At 44.7% G+C, this 20,296-nt stretch overlaps 1 pseudogene across 1 annotated transcript in view; it reads left to right on the top strand.

The window, feature by feature from the left end:
* Positions 1–20,296, top strand: part of LOC147462059 (uncharacterized) — a 70,918-nt pseudogene that overhangs the window by 3,619 nt on the left and 47,003 nt on the right. Inside the window, exons 4-5 of the transcript XR_015187667.1 lie at positions 4,175–4,261; positions 4,338–4,385. The product of XR_015187667.1 is annotated as an uncharacterized LOC147462059 (transcript). The remainder of the gene's footprint in view (positions 1–4,174; positions 4,262–4,337; positions 4,386–20,296) is intronic.

The following is a 20,296-nucleotide window of genomic DNA, read 5'->3' as shown; positions in this document are numbered from 1 at the left end:
CTGAGATAGATAGGCCCTTTTCTTTTTGTGTGGTAATACCCGTGAGCACTTCCCTCTGTAGTTTGATCCTCGTCTCTTTGCACTCCTCATCATACCAACTATTCTGGGGTATGTTCCCAGATCGTCTCCGTGTGGGCTGGCTGTGGGGGTATGCCTCTGATGCTGCATCATGGAGCGTCTCTGTCAAAATTTGAGTGAGTTCATCTAGTGGCCGTCCCAGCTCCTGGGTGCATAGCTTCCTGTATATCTCATCCATATACATAGAATCCGTCTCCCTCATGAAGGTATACCGAGTGTGTATGGGGACCCCACCTAATGGAGCTGTGCTGAACTGAAAGGTCAGGGTGAAAGACATGATAGCATGATCAACTGCTATTCCAACTGGCCTAGTGCCCACCATGAAATCCTGAAAGAATGGGATCAGACCTAGCTGGGCCATAACATAATCCACTGTGCTCGCACCATGTCGGTGTGGAAAGCAAGTAAAACCTCCAGCTGTTGAAAATCTTTGTAGGCCATTCACAATGGCCAATCTGTGTGCGGTTCCCATATCTATCAAGTATCTACCATACTCAGTGTAATGGAATTTGCCTATTCAATTTGAGAATAGCGGAATTTAATGAGAGTACTTTCAAGAAATGATTTTGTGAGCATAGCAGGTATACATAATTGAAGATAGCAACATAATCATAGCAATTAGTTAACTTGGCATAGACAATACTTTTGCAAGAGAGAGAGTTTAGAGAACATGACAACAATTGAGGACCGGATTTATGTGGAGCCGGTCCCCCCTCCAATAGGCATTTGTATTATGATTTCTCCCATAAAGAGAGACTTGTTACAATACAGTCTTTGTGTTCCTTGTGACCTAGGTGATGCCATGAAGATGGAAGGCTTCATGCACCACAAACATAACATAAACTTGAAGAAAGCTTTAACTATCCCAAGCCTCAGTCCCAAGACCTCAAACACCTTCGAAGGTGGAGAGAGCTAGCAGGGAATGAGGGTAGGGAAGAGGAAGAAGAAACATTTCGTAGGAGAAAGAATTAGTTCCTCACTTATCATACTCTTGTTGCTAGCATACATAATAGCATAGTAATGAAGAAGAAGGAGATGGCAAGCTTAAGCATTGAAGCATGGCTCTTGGTTGGATTTGCACTCCATAGCCAAGAGTGTTGGTGTAGGCTCTCAACCTCTACTTGCTTGGAGAGGGAGCTCTTGCACTTTGCATATCATACAATGAGAGTGATTGTGAGTGTGTGTGGGTGAGTATACCCCCTAGGCACCCCCCTAGCTTGCTTGGGTCGACCCCCCCTTGTAGCTCATGCCTGAAGCTCATTGGACCCCTCCAGGCCTAGCCAATCACAAGCATGAGCCATTACAAGCAACATGGGTAGCCTTGGGACAAGTGTCCCCCTTTCCCCTTTGAGAGAGAGGACTTGATAAATGCTAAAACAATTAGATAATTCATGTAATTTATCATTGGACCCCTTTGAAGCCTAGCCAATAGGCTTCAAGCAACACATGAAGGTAACATGGGTAGGGGCCTGACATGTGTCCTTGCTGCCTCTTCAAGATGGGCTTCCCTTGTGTGTGTGAGTGGGTGTTCTCTCTCTAGGCCCTAGGAAAAGGGCTCGCCCCCCCTCTTGTAGGAATGCTTTTGACTTTTAGGTGATCAAGCACCTTACTCACCAAGCATGACAAAGCACTTGAACTAGGGGGGGTTCCCACAAGCATCTCAGGCAAGCTTCTCAAGGCACCTCAAGTACTTTAATCATGCAGCAAGTCAAGCACCTCAAGCATGGAGCCAGTCAAGCACCTCAAGCATGAAAAACACCTCAAGCATGACAAGCACCTCAAGCAGGACAAGCACCTCGAGCTTGGGCCGGGTTCCCACCTCAAGCTCAGCCCTAGCTTACTTAAGGTCAAAAGGACTTTTACACACATTTATTGGAGGTCTTCAATGAAGCTAACCCTAAGGTCTTATGCTCCATTGGTTAGCCTTGCTCTTTGATAGACCATCTCCCTTTTGGGCCCCTTTACATTGGCCCCGTGTTGAGATAGATCTAAAAGCACATACCTATATCTTAACACTTGTTCCCGTTTATTCTCCCACATTAAGTGATCAATTTAATATGAGAAAATCATTTGGGTTAGTTAGATATTAGATTTTATGACACTCAGTGTATTCCTCATCTTGTGATAGTCTGGATAGACCCATCTCTGTGACGTCCAGCTCCCTGAGCATCTCTTCGGAAGTATCATAGAATATTGTCTGGTGGTGGGCAGTCCTAGCATTGAAATCCCCTAGTATGATAATGTCCCCATCCTTGGAAAACTCCCATATGTCATTATCCAAAATAACAAAGGGGGATTGTCCTCTAGGTGATGCATATACTGACGTACTAGGAGGAAAGTAACAAATAGCAATGTAGAGGTATCTGCTCGTCTCTGCCCTGAGCCTCACCCACATGTACCTAGCATGTTCATCCTTGCGTGCTATATATATCATTGGTTGCAGTTTCTCCTGAATAGAACTGCCACTCCCCCTGAGCCCCGTCCTCGATGCTCTGATCTGGTCTCTTGTCTGCAGGCTGTCTCCCATCTATATCCGCTCACCTATGGCATGGATTGTCCCGGTGCTTGATGCGTCTCAGAGTAGAAAATGATCTCTCTCCCCATAAAGCTATCCTCAAAGGCCCCTACATCAAGACGGAGTGACCCGTTACAATTCCAGGTTGCCATGTTTAGTGTGGTCCCATAGGTCTCGCACCGTCATGCAGGGCGTCGCTCCAATATCACCACCTTTCCATCCCTGTAAAAGGCAATCTTCCCCTTTTCCCTTGCGGCTCTTATTTCCGGCATTACTTCTTGCATATGAGCAATCTGCGAGAGGGTGAGGTCATCTCCAAGAAAGATGCCCGTCTTCTTTAGAGTCGCTCTCTTCTTCAAGAAATCTTTCTTCACTTCCATGGAGGGGAAGCGGAGAATGAGTGCCCTTTCCTTCGAGGTTTCTCCGTTGCTCCCACTTTTCTTAGTGCCCACTCTCCAAGCCCTTGTATGCGTCTGCTCGTTGACCCCCACCAAGGTCATGAGTTCTTTCACCTCTTTGTCTACATTATCTTGGTCTCTGAGGCCACATACCCTTACGTGTAAGGCCCGCACACGTCTCCTTTGCTCCTCTTCGAGTGTCAGGTTGATGATGGTTGGTGTGGGGGTGGGAGTTATTTCCTTGCCTTTCCCTTTCTTGACAATCTCGATCCATTTTTCGGCCTTTTCTGCTTTCTGCTGGGTCTTTGTGATGACATCTACCCACGAGGTCGTCATTTCTTTTTGTTGCTCCCCACCTTCTTTGATGGCCCGTACTTGTTCCTTGATCATGTTAAGCTCTTCAATGACAGAGGGTTGAAGTTCTCCCTCTTCGAGGACATTCTGCGATTGCGCCTCTGCAAGCTCTTTCTTGAGTAGTGCGATTTTCTCATCTTGGGCCTTCACGCGATCTTCGAGTGTACGTATCGTGATTTCCTGTGCTGCCACACGTGCGTCGAAGCCGTTAATAGTACCTAAGAGGTGGCGGTGGATGTTGCAGATGGACTCGCTCAGTTCTTCTTTGCATTTTTGGATGGCATCCTCCACGGGGTTAAAAATGTAAAACGTAAAAAATGTAAAGGTAAAGGGTTTAGGCGATAGGCGATTGGCAGCGCGATAGAGAGAAGGGGCGCGGGGGGCCTATCGCGATAGAGGGAGGGAGCGGGGGGGCAGCGCGATAGAGAAGGGGGGGGCGATAGAAAGGGAGGGCGGGGGGTAGCGGGGCGCAGGGGGTGCGGGTGCGATGCGGGAGAGCGGCGCTGAGGGGGGGCTGCGTGTAACCGCGCGCGGGCAGCAGCAGAGCGAGGGCAGCAGAGAGAGAGAGAGAGAGAGAGAGAGAGAGAGAGAGAGAGAGTCGTGCTTTAATTAATGTGCATGTAACCGCGCGCGGGCAGCAGCAGAGAGAGAGAGAGAGAGAGAGAGAGAGAGAGAGAGAGAGAGAGTCGTGCTTTAATTAATGTGCATGCTGCTATCACTTGGCACAGATTTCTCTGATGTTTTAAGTCCATCTATTGAAGCATTATCTTTCGAAACTTGGGGCCCTTATAACTTTGTATCTAAATCACATGATCCACCTTTTTTGTAGGTTGTTGAGGATGTAAAGGCAATGACCTTAAGTGATACTCCTCTTCTTGGGTTGCAATTTGTAGTTAATGCTGCTGTTGGCAGAAAGGTAACCTTTAAACAACAATGAGGAACCTTATCAATGACTTCATGATCCATATTCACAATGTTTGTGCATGTTGCAGGTTGTTTCTAGAGGAAGGCAAGGTTCAGAAGCTCAGAATCTTGTGCGGGTACATACGGTTGCTATAGAAGATTGAAAGACTTTACCTACAAATTATACCTGACAATGCTGCTGTATGAGAATTTTGTAGAGAGTTTTGTTTTTATCGTACGTAAGTGAAAAGTAATGTTTTTAATGTGGGAATAGGATTCAGTAGAGCTCCATACACGACTCTAGATTCTAGAAGCAATCATCCATTTATCACTTTGGCCAGAGCATCTAAGGAGTATAGGAACAGCTCTGCTGTAGTTTTGGCGTGGCAAGACATGGCTGGCCTTTAGATAACATAGTTGTGAGGTTATGGCTTTGTAGGGAAGCCAAAGAAGCAAACAGAGTGCCATCTGGCTGGACTAGGAAGGCGGTCTTGACGACTAGTCTCAACGTAATCGTCGAGAGAGCTAGATGACTTCTTGTATAGCATAGTTGTGAGGTTATGGTTTTGTAGGCAAACTACCATCTGGCAGGTCTAGGAAGGCGGTCTTAACATAACCGTCAGTGAGAACAAGATGACTCCTTGGGCTGCACACTGGTTTTTCATTTACATTATTTCTAACCATTAGTAATCTAGTTGCTGATTTCTCTGTCTAGAATGGATTAAGGTAAAACCAAAACTCTTACTGATTTGTGATGAGCCAAAAAGCTGTTGTTTGTTAGAGCTTTCCACCTCTTTGACTAGTTCTTGTGGAGCTGCTAGTGCCCGAGTATCTCCCAAGGGATGATCATAGGGACTCGGGAGTGAGCTGTTTTGTGCCTATACTCGGCCTATGTGAGGTAGTTTTCTTATTTCCGGCCTATTTTTACTATTGTTTTGCCCACCCTGTACTGCTGGTGGTGTCATGTAGTTTGCCTCTTTGGGGGTTCAGGTCTAGGGCATGTTTTCCACATGCCCTGTGCCATTGGTTTCCCACTTATGGATGTTTTGTATTTTTCCCCAGTTTTAGGCCCCTACGTTTGGAACGTGGGGCATTTCCGGGAGGTTGGGCAGCTAAATTGTTCCCCTATATTGGAGAGGGAGGGTGCCCACTCTTGTATCATCCGGCTCACCAGTGCAAAGTGCCAGCATTTTGGGCTCTCTCTTGGTCTCTTTCAATGTCTCTCCATCATTTGTTGTCATTTTCTCTGTCTAGCGTTTTTCCTCTCTCTTGCAAGATCTTTTCTAACCTGGGTGATCCCGTTACTACAGTCCAATCGCAAATTAATGGCGTACACAGGGTACAGGATGCTTTTGGAGGTGCGGATTAGGAAGTTGTCACAAAAGTGATGATTTGGCACATAACCTAGGAAGGAGGGAGAGATTGTAAAACCATGTTGATGTAGCAAGTCCCTACATTGTTGACGTGGTGTCCGTACGGAAGTTTTGAAAATTGTGTTGCAAAATGGGCGCCACGTGGCAATAGCTTTTTGGCCTAGTTTTGACGTTTATTGGGCGAAGCTATTTTGGTAGCTGTTGGCCTGTTATTGGGGGAAGCTATTTTGGTAGCTTTTGGAGCGCCAACATTTTGTAATAGCTGCTTTTGGCTAGGGGCCTTTAAATACGTGCCTTGGGGGAGTCTGAAACCGGCCTGTAGGGCGGTATGTAACAGACTTGGACACTCCAAGTCAAGAATCAATCGGGATAGCACCAAATAACCACTTCAAAACAGTTCACAGTTCACAATAGATTTACACTGGACAGGCGGACAATGTGCCTAGAGATATTGGCCCCAAAGAGTGGCGCCCCTTTCGGTATTTCTTTTTGTATTAATCAGTGTTCAAAATACAAGAGTGGTTGGGTCTCACTCTCAGACTCTGCACCCAGATACTCTGCAGAGTGGGAGTCCACACCACATATTTATTTACAAGGGATGCCAAAAGCAGAGCCCCAAAAGCTTAAAATTCTCACAAGCTCTCTCTTGAGCTTCCAAAATAAAGCAATTCTCAACTTTAATAAATTAAAGTAGTCCCAGCTTAGCAAAAGCTGCCGCAAGAGAAATCTCCACGCAAAAGTAGCTATACGGCAGTTCCGCAATATGTGCCGCAAATTCCGGGATTATGCCGTACGGTGCCACGTCATCATGTCTGCACATTTGCCTTTAGGGTTAGGGTTAGGGTTTTTGCAGTTTTAGGGTTTCTGGCAGCAGAATTAGGGTTTGCAGGTTTTAGGGTTAGGGTTTTCCAGATTAGGGTTTGCAGGTTTTTAGGGTTTCTGCAGACGGGCATTCATGTCATCCAAACCCTAGCAATCGGGCAGCCACGTCATCACTTTGTGACATGGTAGAACTTAGCTTTCACCTGAATTCTTATTTGACAAACTTTACTTGAACTCCATGACACAAAGGAACTTCACGAATAAGCCTGTGACTGAAATTCAACACTTCAAAACAAAACATGGCTTGGTAGCTAGAGCGCTCCCAATTTGACACCGACACCGTGTAGGCCCCAAAGATTGGCGCCCCTATCAGTATTTCTTTATTCTTATTACATTTGAGAAAAACTTGTAAACTTCTACAAGCTGGCCCACATTTATCGGGCTGAAATTCCCCTACTCTAAGTCGATTTTGGCAGCATAACCACAGTAGAAGTCTCCACGGACAAAATCCCAAGTAAATAGTGACTTTCCAGGCACTTTAGAGCACTTCATAAAACTTGGCAATAAATAAATTACAGCATGCTGAATTCTCTGTTTTTCCAAAATGCACCAAAACACATGTTCGGTGATTCCCTAGCTTCCCCGAAGCTTCTGGGACTTGTAGGCATCAAAACTGGCCAAAACCCGAAACTTGCAAAAAACTACAGCAAGCTGTAATTCTCTGTTTTGCGCTCCGATACACGTGCGGATCACTCTGGTGGGTAGCACATGTAGGGTCACTTGCCTTTGAATTAGACGAGATTACTTGCGAGAAATCTCTCTAAATTGTCTTGCACAAGCACCCAAGGCTTGAGGCTCCCCTGGCAGTACCTTGCAGTTTAGGTGTGAAACCCTAAATCTGTAGAAAAACACAGCAGGCTGTAATTTTTATTTCGCATCGTTTTGAGCGGAGCGAACATGTCTATGCGTGTCTTAGAAGCTCGTGCACACAATGGGACAGTTCCGTTGTAAATTGGACGAGTTTTCCCACGCGAAAACTCTTCGTTCACATTACTTCGCTATGGAAGTGTGCGTATCGGCTTCGGCCATTGCCAAATTAATGAAATCCAATCTTTTTGTTTACTCGATCTTCTTGAAAGAACTGTCACAAATTGGTGACGTGGCTGGCCCTCGGACACATTTACACTGCTGGCAATCTCGGAAAACGAGTCGACAGGCTGATGTGGCAGATTTTCAAAGAACGCGCTAGGCAACTGACGTGGCAAATTTTCGCAGTTTGCATCGACATGCTGACGTGGCACCTATACGGAATTTCCGTAATTTGTGCTGACTGCTTTTGGCAGATTTTGGGAACCGGTTGCTTTTGGAACTTTTGATTTTGAGTTTAAAGCTTTTGGAGATCAATTGCTTTTGAGTTTGAAAACTTTTGGGGCTCTGCTTTTGGGCATCCTTTGTAAGAATAAATATGCTCAAGGGTCTCACTTCTCAGAGCCTCTGGACGCAGAGTCTGAGTGTGAGTTCCCGCGGACTCTTGTGCTTTGCACACATATAAAAAGAAATACCGAAAGGGGCGCTAGTCTTTGGGGCCAATACCTCTTGGCACGGGACTATGCCGGGCCGTGTCGTCTTTTGTGAACTGTTTTAAAGTGAATCTCTGCTGTGTTGCGGTAGAATCTTGACTTAGGGTGTCCAAGTTTGTTACAGTGGTATTAGAGCTTGGACATTGCTTTTGCCAAGGCCCGGGAGGCTTTAGAGAAATCTCAAGAAAGACATAAGAAGGTAGCAAATCGACATCGTCACGATTTGAAATCAAAGGAGGACGATTTGGTGCTCTCTATCTTTTGAGGAGGCACACCTAAGAAAATGAAAAGGAAAGGAGCGGCTTTCTCCAAAGCTTGGCATGAGGTATTATGGCCCTTTCCAGATAAAAGTAAAGATAAATGATGTCTCCTTTAAAGTGAAGCTGCCTGATACCTGGAAGATTCACGATGCTTTTCATGCGAGTTTATTGAAGCCTTTTAAAGGCGATGTGTCCGATGATGGGGAGCCAGATGAGCAACCCGAAGTGGAGGAAAGCGAGGAGATACTCATTCCAGAACAGATATTGGCACACAAGGACATATTGATTAAAGGTAAAGCGATTAGGCGGTTCTTGGTTAAGTTCAAGAACTATCTTGCATTGGATGCGAAGTGGATGAGGAGGAGGACCTAGTAGATACTCCTCAGATTTTGGAACTTTACCTTGAAGCATTCGGTTTAGCATAGTCTACTCCGATAGAACCCCGATTTCAGCATGGGTGAATCTAGTGCAGCGGGTTTGCACAAGAGGGGAGTCACTCTGCTCCTTTGTCAATGGATTACCTCGATTTGGATTAGAGTCACTGATGTCTCCCTTTGGGTTTCAGGGAGACTGATGGGCTGATAGTATTCTGCTGTATGACTTCATGAACTGAAATTCCCGAAAATGAAAATGATTGATTTGTACTTGACTTGTTTGAGTGCATGAACTGAAAGACGAAATGACCGCAGCTTTTCGGTCTCATAAATCTTTATAGACATGATTGCAATAAGGATTAATTAATCGAGCATCCATGAGGTCCGGAATGGATCTAGATGCGATTACCAAATACATTGCCGAATGATTACGGTCTGAGATTTGGAATCTGTCACAAACGGGAGTGCATAGCAACATAAAATACATTCGGATAAATAGGATTTATCAATTATTACTGAAGCCAAAGGATATAGAGAGAAAAAAATAAAAAAAATAAAATAAAAAAAATAAAAAAAATAATATATACATACATATATATATATATATATATATATATATATATATATATATATAGAGAGAGAGAGAGAGAGAGAGAGAGAGAGAGTACTAGGGACCAGAAGGTCCCCCCCCCTTAAAGAGAATCCTTTATTAGGGAGAATCTTTTTACAAGCACAAGAACCGGAGAAAACCCCTCCGTTCTAATTCTCTGACTCGATGGTCCTTCCTTCTCGTAAGGGAAATCCGAGAGGCGAGCTCTCAATCCTTTTTCCGTCTGAACTCGGAGTCGAGACTCCGTAGACAATTTCCGAATTCCGTTCCCGGAATTCCCAAGCGTATGTCGAAGCCTTCACGCTTCTCCTTCGCGATGAAGTATCTGCAAACACACACACACACACACACACACACACACACAGACACGAGACACCAATTCGTATGGCGAATCCACAATAGACCCTGTCGCTCTTTTGCGGGAAAAGCGACTTCCGTGCTTCGTAGTCTCGCAATCTCTTGCGTCTTCTGGCAGCAAAGTCTTCCCTTGCTGGCGTTGGCAACTACTTCTCTGAGTGAGGGCATCTGGTGCTTTTATAGCTCCCTGGCCACAGCAGGAATAGCTGAGCAGAGGCTGGCCGCGTAGAGATCACGTCGGATCTTTTTTTTTTTGGATTGTTCTACCCGAAATAGGGAGAGAGATTTTGCTGGCTGAACCTGCCCAAAAACTCAATAAAACCTTATAAGTTAAAAACAATGCTTTTCACAGCACTTCCCAGGCATCCCTAGATACAACCACATGCACAAATGCAATGCAGACATAGATTTCTCGCGGAAAAGCATTTGCTCTTCTCGGAAAACTCGTTAAAATATTCCGCTTTTCAAGAAAAGCTTCTCAGAACCCATCTTTAATCTTGTGCTTGCGTCTTTACGCGTATTCCTCTTTTCCAGTTCGAATTTCCTCTTGACTATGGATATCCCCTTTTCGATGAACCCGTCACCCACCTTGTGACGTATCAGGAATACCCATCACCTAGTGCTTTCCTACAAAACTTACTATACAATCCCCTTCACGATGCTCTATGTCACCCATCCTATGACGCATCAAAGATGTCCGTTCCCGGATGGTCGGATACTTCTTACTGATGCTCCCTGTCACCCATCCGTTGTGACGCATCAGAAGTACCCGTTTGTGGTGGCCTTACAGATATTCCCTTTCACAGTGCTCCTGTCATTACTTTGAATGACACACTAGGGATACTCTATACTCGGATGTCTCCAATGAGAAAAACCCTCTCCCTTAAAATTTCAATAATTCATTTAGAATTATTTTCCTGGTGTTCCAAGCGAGAAAACCCTCTCAGTTATAAATCCAATAATTCATTTAGAGTTATTTTCAGATAAAGCCAATTTAGCAACAGAATGAATTGGTATGTGATTTATCATGTGATGTCAAGTGATGTTCGGTGATGTGACTGTCGTCTTGTAAAAGTGCTAGATGTGTTGTGTCTAGTGCGTTGGTACTAACAATCAGTGTCTACTAAGACAATTTATGGCCTCTGTCTGTTTTGCAAGTGTAATCAAGGGCGATTACATTTCTTTCAAGAGGGGCGTATGTCACAAACTGAAACTTAAGGGCGAGTTTCTCCCTATTGTATCGGCTTCGGCCGTTTCAAAATTATTGATTCCAGTCTGTTTGTTTACTTGATCTTTTTGAAAGATGAGTGTAGGACAAATATGTCTGAACTTGATAAAGAACGCCAAGATTTTCTCCATACTCATGCCGCTTGCTTTTCTGAGGACCTGCCAGGTGAGTTGCCACCAGCTCGTCCTGAAAATCATACCATTGATGTGATACCTGGAAGCACACCACCGAACCGGCACCTTACCGTGTGAGCCAAGCCCAGAATGAAGAGATTATGAACCAAGTGAGAGAGCTCTTGGAAAAGGGTCTTATCGAGTCGAGTACTTCACCTTACTGCTCTCCTGTGTTGTTGGTTTTGCAGAAAGATGGATCTTGGAGAATGTGCATTGACTATAGAGCTCTCAACAAAATCACCATCAAGAACAATTTCCGGTTCCTAGGATCGATGATATTCTAGACCGACTACAGGGATTGTCTTGTTTCAGCAGGATCGATTTGAAGAGCGGATATCATCAGATCCGAATTGCGCCAAGAGATGTCTATAAGACAACTTTTCGGACGACCTTCGGTTTATTTGAATTTTTGGTGATGCCTTTTGGCCTTACCAATGCTCCAGTGACCTTTAAGCGAATGATGGATAGGATTTTCAGAGAGTACAGATCTTTGGTTGGCACTTTCTTTGATGACATTATTGTCTTCTTCGAGGATGAGGCAGAACATAGAGAATATCTGCTACAGGTGTTTGAGGCATTGCGAAATCACAAGTTGGTGATTAATGCAAAGAAGAGTGAATTTTTCCTACAAGAGATACACTTTTTGCGACACATCGTCTCAGCCAAGATTGAGACCCGGCCAAGATTGAGACTATAAGTGATTGGCCCGATTTGAAGAATGTCCATGAAGTTAGAAGCTTCTTGGGCTTATGTTCTTACTACCGGCGGTTCATTAGAAAGTTTGCAGAGGTTGCTTCCTCTTTGCATATCTTGACACAGAAAGGAGTCCCTTTCTTATGGGACCCACATATGTGACTTCCTTTCAGACATTGAAAGAGAAATTGACTACGGGACCAGTTTTGACTTTGCCGGATTAGCAAAAGTCATTCAAAGTATATTGTGATGCTTGTGGTCGTAGACTGGGTGCGGTCTTAATGCAAGAAGGCCATGTCATTGCCTATGAGAGCCGATTGTTTTCAAGGCCGGAATTGACAGTACAGATATATGAGAAAGAGCTTTTGGCGGTTATCCATGCTCTTACTCAATGGCGACATTATCTACTCGGCGCCGATTTTAAGGTCTTTACATATCACTAGAGTTTACGCTACTTCTTGTCACAGAAGCAGCTATTGGAAAAGCAGATGCGGTGGGCGAACATCTTGTCACAGTTTCACTTCTAGATTGTCCATTTGCAGGGACAGAAGGACTTGGTGGCAGATGCTTTGTCCCGGAAGCCGTTGGTTCTGGCTATTTCCGCAATATACCATAGAAGCTTCGAGGACATGGTCGATCAGTATGCCACAGATCCAGATTTTGCTGATGTATTCGGTCGAATTCAGAATGGGGAGGTAGTAGTGGGATATTCCATTCGGGATGGCTACTTGATGAAGAAAACAATGTTGTGCGTTACACAGCCATCGAGGGGAAAGGTTTTAACTGAATGCCACTGTCCATCATTTACGGGTCACCGTGGCCTTGAAAGGTGTGGAGAGATACTTCTTTTGGCCGAGACTCGAGAAGGACGTGGACGATTTTGTACGCAGATGCTTGGTATGCGAGAAGGTCAAGTTTGACAGGCATAAAGCACAAGGATTGTTACAGCCTTTACCCATTCCCACCTGCCCCTGAAGACAGAGAGTGGGCACGATGGGATCTGGACTGTTATTGACAGATTTAGCAAGCAAGCACATTTCATTCTAGTAAAGAAGACAGTCAAGCCGGATCACTTAGCGAGACTGTTCATTGCCTAGATATTCAGATTACATGGCATGCCTGAGACAATTGTCTCTGACAGAGATCCCCCGATTCAACGAGTTTGTTTTGGAAGGCTATTTGGGAGAACGTTGGCACGCGGTTGCAGTTCTCGTCATCTTTTCACCCGCAGACAGATGGGCAATCTGAGATTGCAAATTCAGTCGTACTGGATTTATTGAAGTTTTACATATCGGATCAGAAGACTCAATGGGAAAAGTATTTGCCCTTGGTGGAATTTGCCTACAATAACATGATTCACTCTTCGACGGGGAAGGTGCCATTTGAGATTATTGAAGTTGCTCCGAAGGTTCCACCCTTCTTTAGTACGAAAGATAAGATTTTTAAAGCCGACCATTACACAAGGGACTTGACACAGCTTTTGCCAAGGTCCGGGAGGCTTTAGAGAAATCTGAGGAAAGACACAAAAAGGCAGCAGATCGACATCGTCGTGATTTGAAATTAACGGAGAATGATTGGGTGCTCTTACGTTTTGAGAAGGCACATCTGAGAAAGAAAAAGGAAAAGGAGCGGCTTTTTTCAAAGGTTAGCATGAGATACTATGGACCTTTCCAGATAACCGAAAAGATAAATGATGTCTCCTTTAGACTGAAGCTGCCCGATACTTGGAGAATTCACAATGCTTTTCATGTGAGTCTCTTGAAGCCTTTTAAAGGCGATGTGCCCGATGATGGGAAGCCAGATGAACAATCCAAAGTGGAGGAAAGCGAGGAGATACTCGTTCCAGAACAGATATTGGCACATAACGATAGAAAGTTAAAAGATAAAGCGATAAGGTGGTTCTTGGTTAAATTCAAGAACTATCCCGCATTGGATGCGAGGTGGATGGAGGAGGAGGACCTGACAAATACTTCTCAGATTGTGAACCTTTACCTTGAAGCCTTTGGTTTAGCATAATCTACTCTGATAGAACCCCGATTTTAGCATGGGCGGAATTTGGTGTAGCGGGCTTGCAGAAGAGGGGAGTCACTCCGCTTCTTTGTCAACAGATTGCCCCGATTTTTGATAATAGTCACTGTTGTCCCTATTGGGTTTCAAGGATACTGTGAGCTGACAGCATTGTGCTGTAATGACTTTTAAGATTTGGAATTCCTGATAACATGATACTGATTTGTACTTGACTTGTTTAAGTGCAAGAACTGATAGACGAAATGACTGCAGCATTTTGGTCTTCTCTTTAGACATGATTGCAATAAGGATTAGTTAATCGGGCATCTGTGAGGTCCCGGATTTAGATGTGATTGCTAAATACGTTGCCGATTAATTATGGTCTGAGATTGGAATGATTTTTTAATGTGATTTGTCATGTGATGTTCTGTGATGTCAAGTGATGTCCTGTGATGTGACTGTCGATTGGTACATGTGCTGATGTGTTGTTCCTAGTGTGTCGGTACTAACAGTCAGTGTCTGCTAAGACAGTTTATGGCCTTTGTTTGTTTTGCAGGCGTAATCGAGGGCGATTATAATTCTTTCAAGAGGGGGTATGTCACAAACTAGTGACGTGGCATGACCCGACACAATCCCAGAGTGGGGCAGCAGACCCGGTTACACCCAACTGGCTGGCAGCAGGCCCGTAAAATGCGAAGACAGGCTGACGTAGCAACAACGAAAAATTCAGAAGCTGTGACACGTGGTAGCTGTACGGCAGCTCCGTGAATTGTGGTGCAAAAAGCGGACAGGCTGTACGGAAATCTGCTTTTTGTGCAGACTGAATTCACGCAGGCTGATTTTGACAGTTTTTGAGTCAGTTGCTTTATTTTAAGAGCTTCTGAGTGAGAAGCTTTTGGGGCTATGCTTTTTGGGCATCCCTTGTAACTTATAAATTGGTGGGCAGGGCCCTCACTTCTCAGGGCATCTGGACGCAGAGTCTGAGATTGAGAACCCTCCCACTCTCTTGTACTTTGAACACAAATTAATACAAAAAGAAATATGGAAAGGGGCGCCAGTCTTTGGGGCCAATATCTCTAGGCACGGAACTCCGCCGGGCCGTGTCGAATCAAGTGTGAATTGTGAACTGTTTTGAAGTGAATCTCTGTTGTGTCGCGGTAGAATCTTGACTTGGAGTGTCGAAGTTTGTTACACTACAAGACAACTTTCCGGACAACCTTTGGTTTATATGAATATTTGGTTATGCCTTTTGGACTTACGAATGCCTTAGCGACATTTAATCGAATGATGGATAGGATTCTTAGAGATTATCGATCTTTTGTGGGCACTTTCTTTGACGACATTATAGTTTTCTCCAAGAATGAAGCAGAGCACAGACATCATAGGTCATTCAAGCATTGCGGAAGCATAGATTGGTTAACAATGCGAAAAAGAGTGAATTGTTCTTGCCTAAGATACATTTCTTGGGGCACATCGTCTCAGCAGAAGGAGTACAGATGGAGTACAAAATTGAGACTATTCGCGATTTGCCTGACCTAAAGAATGTTCATGAAGTTTGAAGCTTTTTGGGCTTGTGCTCTTATTATCGGCGGTTCATTGGAAAGTTTGCAGAGTTAGCTTCTCCTTTGCATTTCCTGACTCAGAAAGGAGTCCCTTTCACGTGGGGACTGTCACAGGGCGGGCACCACGTGCCAATAGAAAAGAACAGACTGAATAGACTTTTAGTACTTCAATAACAACTGAACTGAAAGAGAGAGAGACGACACGCGACACGGAGTGGCGGAATTCCACCCCAGAGAGTATTGGCCCCAAACCTTGGCGCCCCTTTCGGTATTTCTTTATATTGCATCATCAAAGTACAAGCCGGTACTCCAGACTCTGCACCTTCTTCAGGAAGCATGCCAGAGAATGAGCCCTAGCCTCATAATTAAAGGCCCTTGGCCTGAAAAGCAATTATAGTAAAAAGCCTTTAAAACTCAAAAGCTTCTGGTTCAAAAGCAAAGCCAAAAAGCTGCCAGCGCAATTTACGGAAATTCGTACAGCTTGCCACGTCATCAGCCAGCGCAATTTACGAAAATCCGTACAGCCTGCCACGTCATCATGTCAGCGCAATTTTCAGAATTTGTCTGCTGCCTTAGGGTTAGGGTTAGGGTTTTTGGCAGAAATTAGGGTTTGCAGGTTTTAGGGTTAGGGTTTTCAGAATTAGGGTTTGCAGGTTTTAGGGTTAGGGTTTCCAGCATTAGGGTTTCTGGCAGACATTAGGGTTTAGGCCCCTCGGCCACATTTGTACGTTGACTCCATTCTTTAGGCTTTGACAGGTCAGCAGTTTGTTATAGGGACCGACAGAGGTTACCACTTTTTAGATCCTCAAAGAGAAATTGACTATCGGACCAGTGTTGGATTTGCCAGACTTGCAAATGCCATTCGAAGTTTATTGTGATGCTTGTGGTCGTAGTTTGGGAGCAGTTTTGATGCAAGAAGGCCATGTCATTGCTTACGAGAGTAGGGTGTTTTCACATCCAGAGATGGTAGCACAGATTTATGAAAAAGAGCTATTGGCAGTTATTCATGCTCTTACTTAGTGGAGATACTATTTACTTGGAGTTGATTTCACAGTCTTTACGGATCATCAAAGTCTACGCTACTTCTTGTCACAGAATCTGCTTTCTGAAAAGCAGATGTTGTAGGCTAATATCCTGACACAGTTTCACTTCCAGATTGTCCATGTTCAGGGACAAAAGAACTTAGTGGCAGATACATTGTCTCGGAAGCCCTTGGTTCTGGCTATTTCCGATACATCACCAAAGCTTCCAGGATATGGTCGACCAATATGCCACAGATCCTGATTTTACTAACATTTTTACACGGATACAGAGTGGGGAGATAGTTTCAAGCTATTCCATACAAGACGGCTATTTGGTGCGGAAAACGATATCGTGTGTTATATAGCCTTTGAGGGAAAAGGTTTTGAAAGAGTGCCATTCTCCACCTTTAACGGGCCACCACGGCATAGATACCACCTTGAAGGGTGTTGAGCGTTACTTCTGTTGGCCGAGGCTCAAAAAGGATGTGTATGACTGTTCTTAGTTGTTTAGTATGCCAAAAGGTCAAGTTTGACAGGCATAAGGCACCAGGACTTCTACAACCTTTACCCATTCCCTCCCGACCCTGGGAAAGTATTTCTATGGATTTCATTTTTGATCTTCCCAAGACTCAGAGTGGGCATGATGGCATTTGGATAGTCATTGACCGATTTAGCAAGCAAGCTCACTTTATTCCGGTAAAGAAGACGGTCAAGCCCAATCATTTGGCGAGACTGTGTCACAAACCAGCGACGTGGCAACCACTTGGGTAGGAGAAACCACACACACATCCCGGCGGATATGGCAGCAGTGCGGATTCTGTGAATGCTGACGTGGCACTGTCGTATGGACATTTCCGCAATGTGGGCAGTTGTACGGAGGCCTTTACGCAAAAAGGGCTTGCTTTTTCTATGCCAAAAGGGGCTCGAAATCCTACGCAAATTCTTGCTTTAATTTGCACGCAAGTTTGAGAGAGAGAAAGAGCTTCAAAGTTGCTTTATTTGTAAGCCTGTTTTTGGGGCAGCTTTTGGGGCTCTGCATTTGGCATCCCTTGTAAAACCTTTATAAGTGTGGGCAGGGCTCCCACTTCTCAGAGCATCTGGAGGGAGAGTCTCAGAGTGAGAGCCTCCCACTCCCTTGTACTTTGAGTTGTAGACTAATACAAAAAGAAATACCGAAAGGGGCGCCAGTCTCTGGGGCCAATATCTCTAGGTACGGAACTTTGCCAGGCCGTGTCGAATCAATTGTGAACTGTGAACTGTTTTGAAGTAAATTCTTGTCGTGTCGCGGTAGAATCTTGACTTGGAGTGTCCAAGTCTGTTACAGTGATATCAGAGCACGATCGATTTCTCTTCTATCGGGAAATCCGATCCTTTTTACACGGCACTTATGGATTCAGATAGAGACCAATCGACTTCCTCTGCATCCGGAGATGTGGGAAGAGATCACTAAGAAGATTCACCGTGAGGAGTACGGCCCGTCTCGGCATCTCAGGCGGAGCTTGAAGAGATGGAGCGTTGACAATTGATTGACGATGCAACAAAGACGACGCTAAATTTTGCGAAGGACCCGAAATTTGCAAAATTTATGACCCAGACCTTCACGAGGTGCATTCACAGTGGCGGCAAACCACAGAACCACCCCTCAAACCGGCACTCAAGAAACCTCCTACTCCAAGGATGTTTACAAAGCAAGAATTAGAAGAGGTGGTTGACACACGGATTTCTCAGCTTTTTGACGTCAGAACAAAGCCCAAAAGCAGGATAAAAAGCAAAAGAAAGGCACTGACTTCTTGGGTGATTTGGGTCGTCAGTCTACAGCAGAAGAAGCATGTGCGATTCGAAGGAGTACCCAGTTCTTCTTCTTCTTCTTCTTCTTTTGACAGTTCTTCTAGCTCCTCTAACTCGAGCGAAGAAGACAGAAAAGGGAAAAAGCGAAGCAAAAAGCAAAGGTTCGGAAAGGGCAAGAAAAAGGCAAAGAAATCTAGATTTCGCTCAGTTTTTGACAATTCTACAGAGGACTCGTCTTCAGACAGTTCGGACTCTGATAATCATAGATTCTATGCAAAGAAGAAGAACTTTTATAAAGTCAACCAATATGACTTTCTGGAGGATAAAGCAAGGAAGTCCGAGAGTTTAAAGAAGGTGGACAATCAATTAAATTTGACTCGTTTTCTGGATATCGAGATTCTTTGAAGGCTTTGGCCTTCATACAACAGTTTGACATAGCTTTCTCTGGAGGGCGTTACTCGGAGCACTCCAAGATTTGGAGGGCTACCTCTTACTTCAAGGGAAATGCTTGAACTTGGTGGTCCACGCTTCTATTGAACAAGACAGCGCCAATTAAATGGCTGAAATTTAAAAGGCTTTTAATTTCTTCTTGGTTGACTCGGGAGTACGAACGCGACATACGAACTTCTTGGAACCATCTTCGGATGACCAAGAAGGATACATTGGACGCGTATTGCGAGAGATTCTGGAGCTCTTTTCTACCTGCCTCTTCATTTAAGAAGATCTCGTTCAAAGAACAGATTGAGCGGTTTACCTTGGGACTTCCTACAGAGATCCAAGATCACTGCTTAGAGCAAAAGTCAGATTTCATTCAGAAATTGATGAGTCATACGAAACGGGGTTTTGCCATTCATTCAGGCAGTTTGACATACCGCACAGATGAAATCACGACGCAAAGGACCGAACAGACTTGGAACAATGAAAGTAGAAAGAAGAAGAGCAATCAGAAAAGAAAGAAAAGGATCCACGACCCAAGCTCACTCTTTGAGAGAGGGCTCTCTACATCAAAGAGAAGTGCTTTGAATGCGGGGCAATGGGGCACATCTCCGTGAAGTACCCTAAAAAGGCACCGAAAGAACAGAACGACAAAGATGAAGACAGGCCTGAGGGTTCAAAAGCAGCGAGGAGCGTGGACGAAAAGGCAAGATGAAATCAGGACTGGTTCCAGATTGCATGGGTACTGACCCAAGCACGATTGACGAGAGTACAGAACTTTGCCGAGCTTGGGGCAAAGTGAAAGACCAAGAAGCCTTGAATGTCTTTGATGGAGGAGCCAAGGCCAACTTCATTTCACCTGAATTGGCGGCGCGGCTCGAGATCACACCCGATCAGATGGGACCACTAGCTGAAGCAATTCTAGCGGCACCCGGCAGGGACGTAGCCATTACACCTGTCATTGGCAAACTTCGGTTGCATTGTCAAGGGTATTTGGGGCACGAGGACTTCTACATAATGCCCTTGGAAGGTTGTGATGTCCTCCTGGGAATTCCCTTGTACCATAAGAACAACGTCGTGGTCGACTATCGGGCGAGAAAAGCGACTTCAACTACAGAGAAGGGCCGAACTATTGTACTTGATGTGAGACTTAAGGGCGAGTCTGTCCCTATTGTATCTGCTTCGGCCGTTTCAAAATTAATGAAATCCAGTCTGTTTGTTTACTCGATCTTGTTGAGAGAGTTGAATGATGAGGATAGGACAAATATGTCTGAACTTGATAAAGAACGCCAAGATTTTCTCCACACTCATGCCGATTGCTTTTCAGAGGGCCTGCCATGCGAGTTACCACTAGCTCGTCCTGAGGGTCATACCATTGATCTGATACCTGGAAGCACACCACCGAATTGGCCATCTTATCGTGTGAGCCGAGCCCAGAATGAAGAGATTATGAACCAAGTGAAAGAGCTCTTGGAAAAGGGTCTTATCCAGCTGAGTACTTCACCTTACTGCTCTCCTGTGTTGGTTTTGAAGAAAGGCGGATCTTGGAGAATGTGCATTGACTATAGAGCTCTCAACAAAATCACCATCAAGAACAGATTTCCGATTCCTAGGATCGATGATATTCTAGACCGACTACATGGATTGTCTTGTTTCAGCAGGATCGATTTGAAGAGTGGATATCATCAGATCCAAATTGCGCTAGGAGATGTCTATAAGACAGCTTTTCGGACGACCTTCGGTTTATTTGAATTTTTGGTGATG

This window comes from Adiantum capillus-veneris, chromosome 3, assembly GCF_014529385.1.
Source record: "Adiantum capillus-veneris isolate H3 chromosome 3, ASM1452938v2, whole genome shotgun sequence".
In the NCBI taxonomy this organism is placed as follows: Eukaryota; Viridiplantae; Streptophyta; class Polypodiopsida; order Polypodiales; family Pteridaceae; genus Adiantum; species Adiantum capillus-veneris.
Note: the sequence above shows the minus strand (reverse complement) of the source record. Positions and strands in the feature narration are given on the sequence as shown.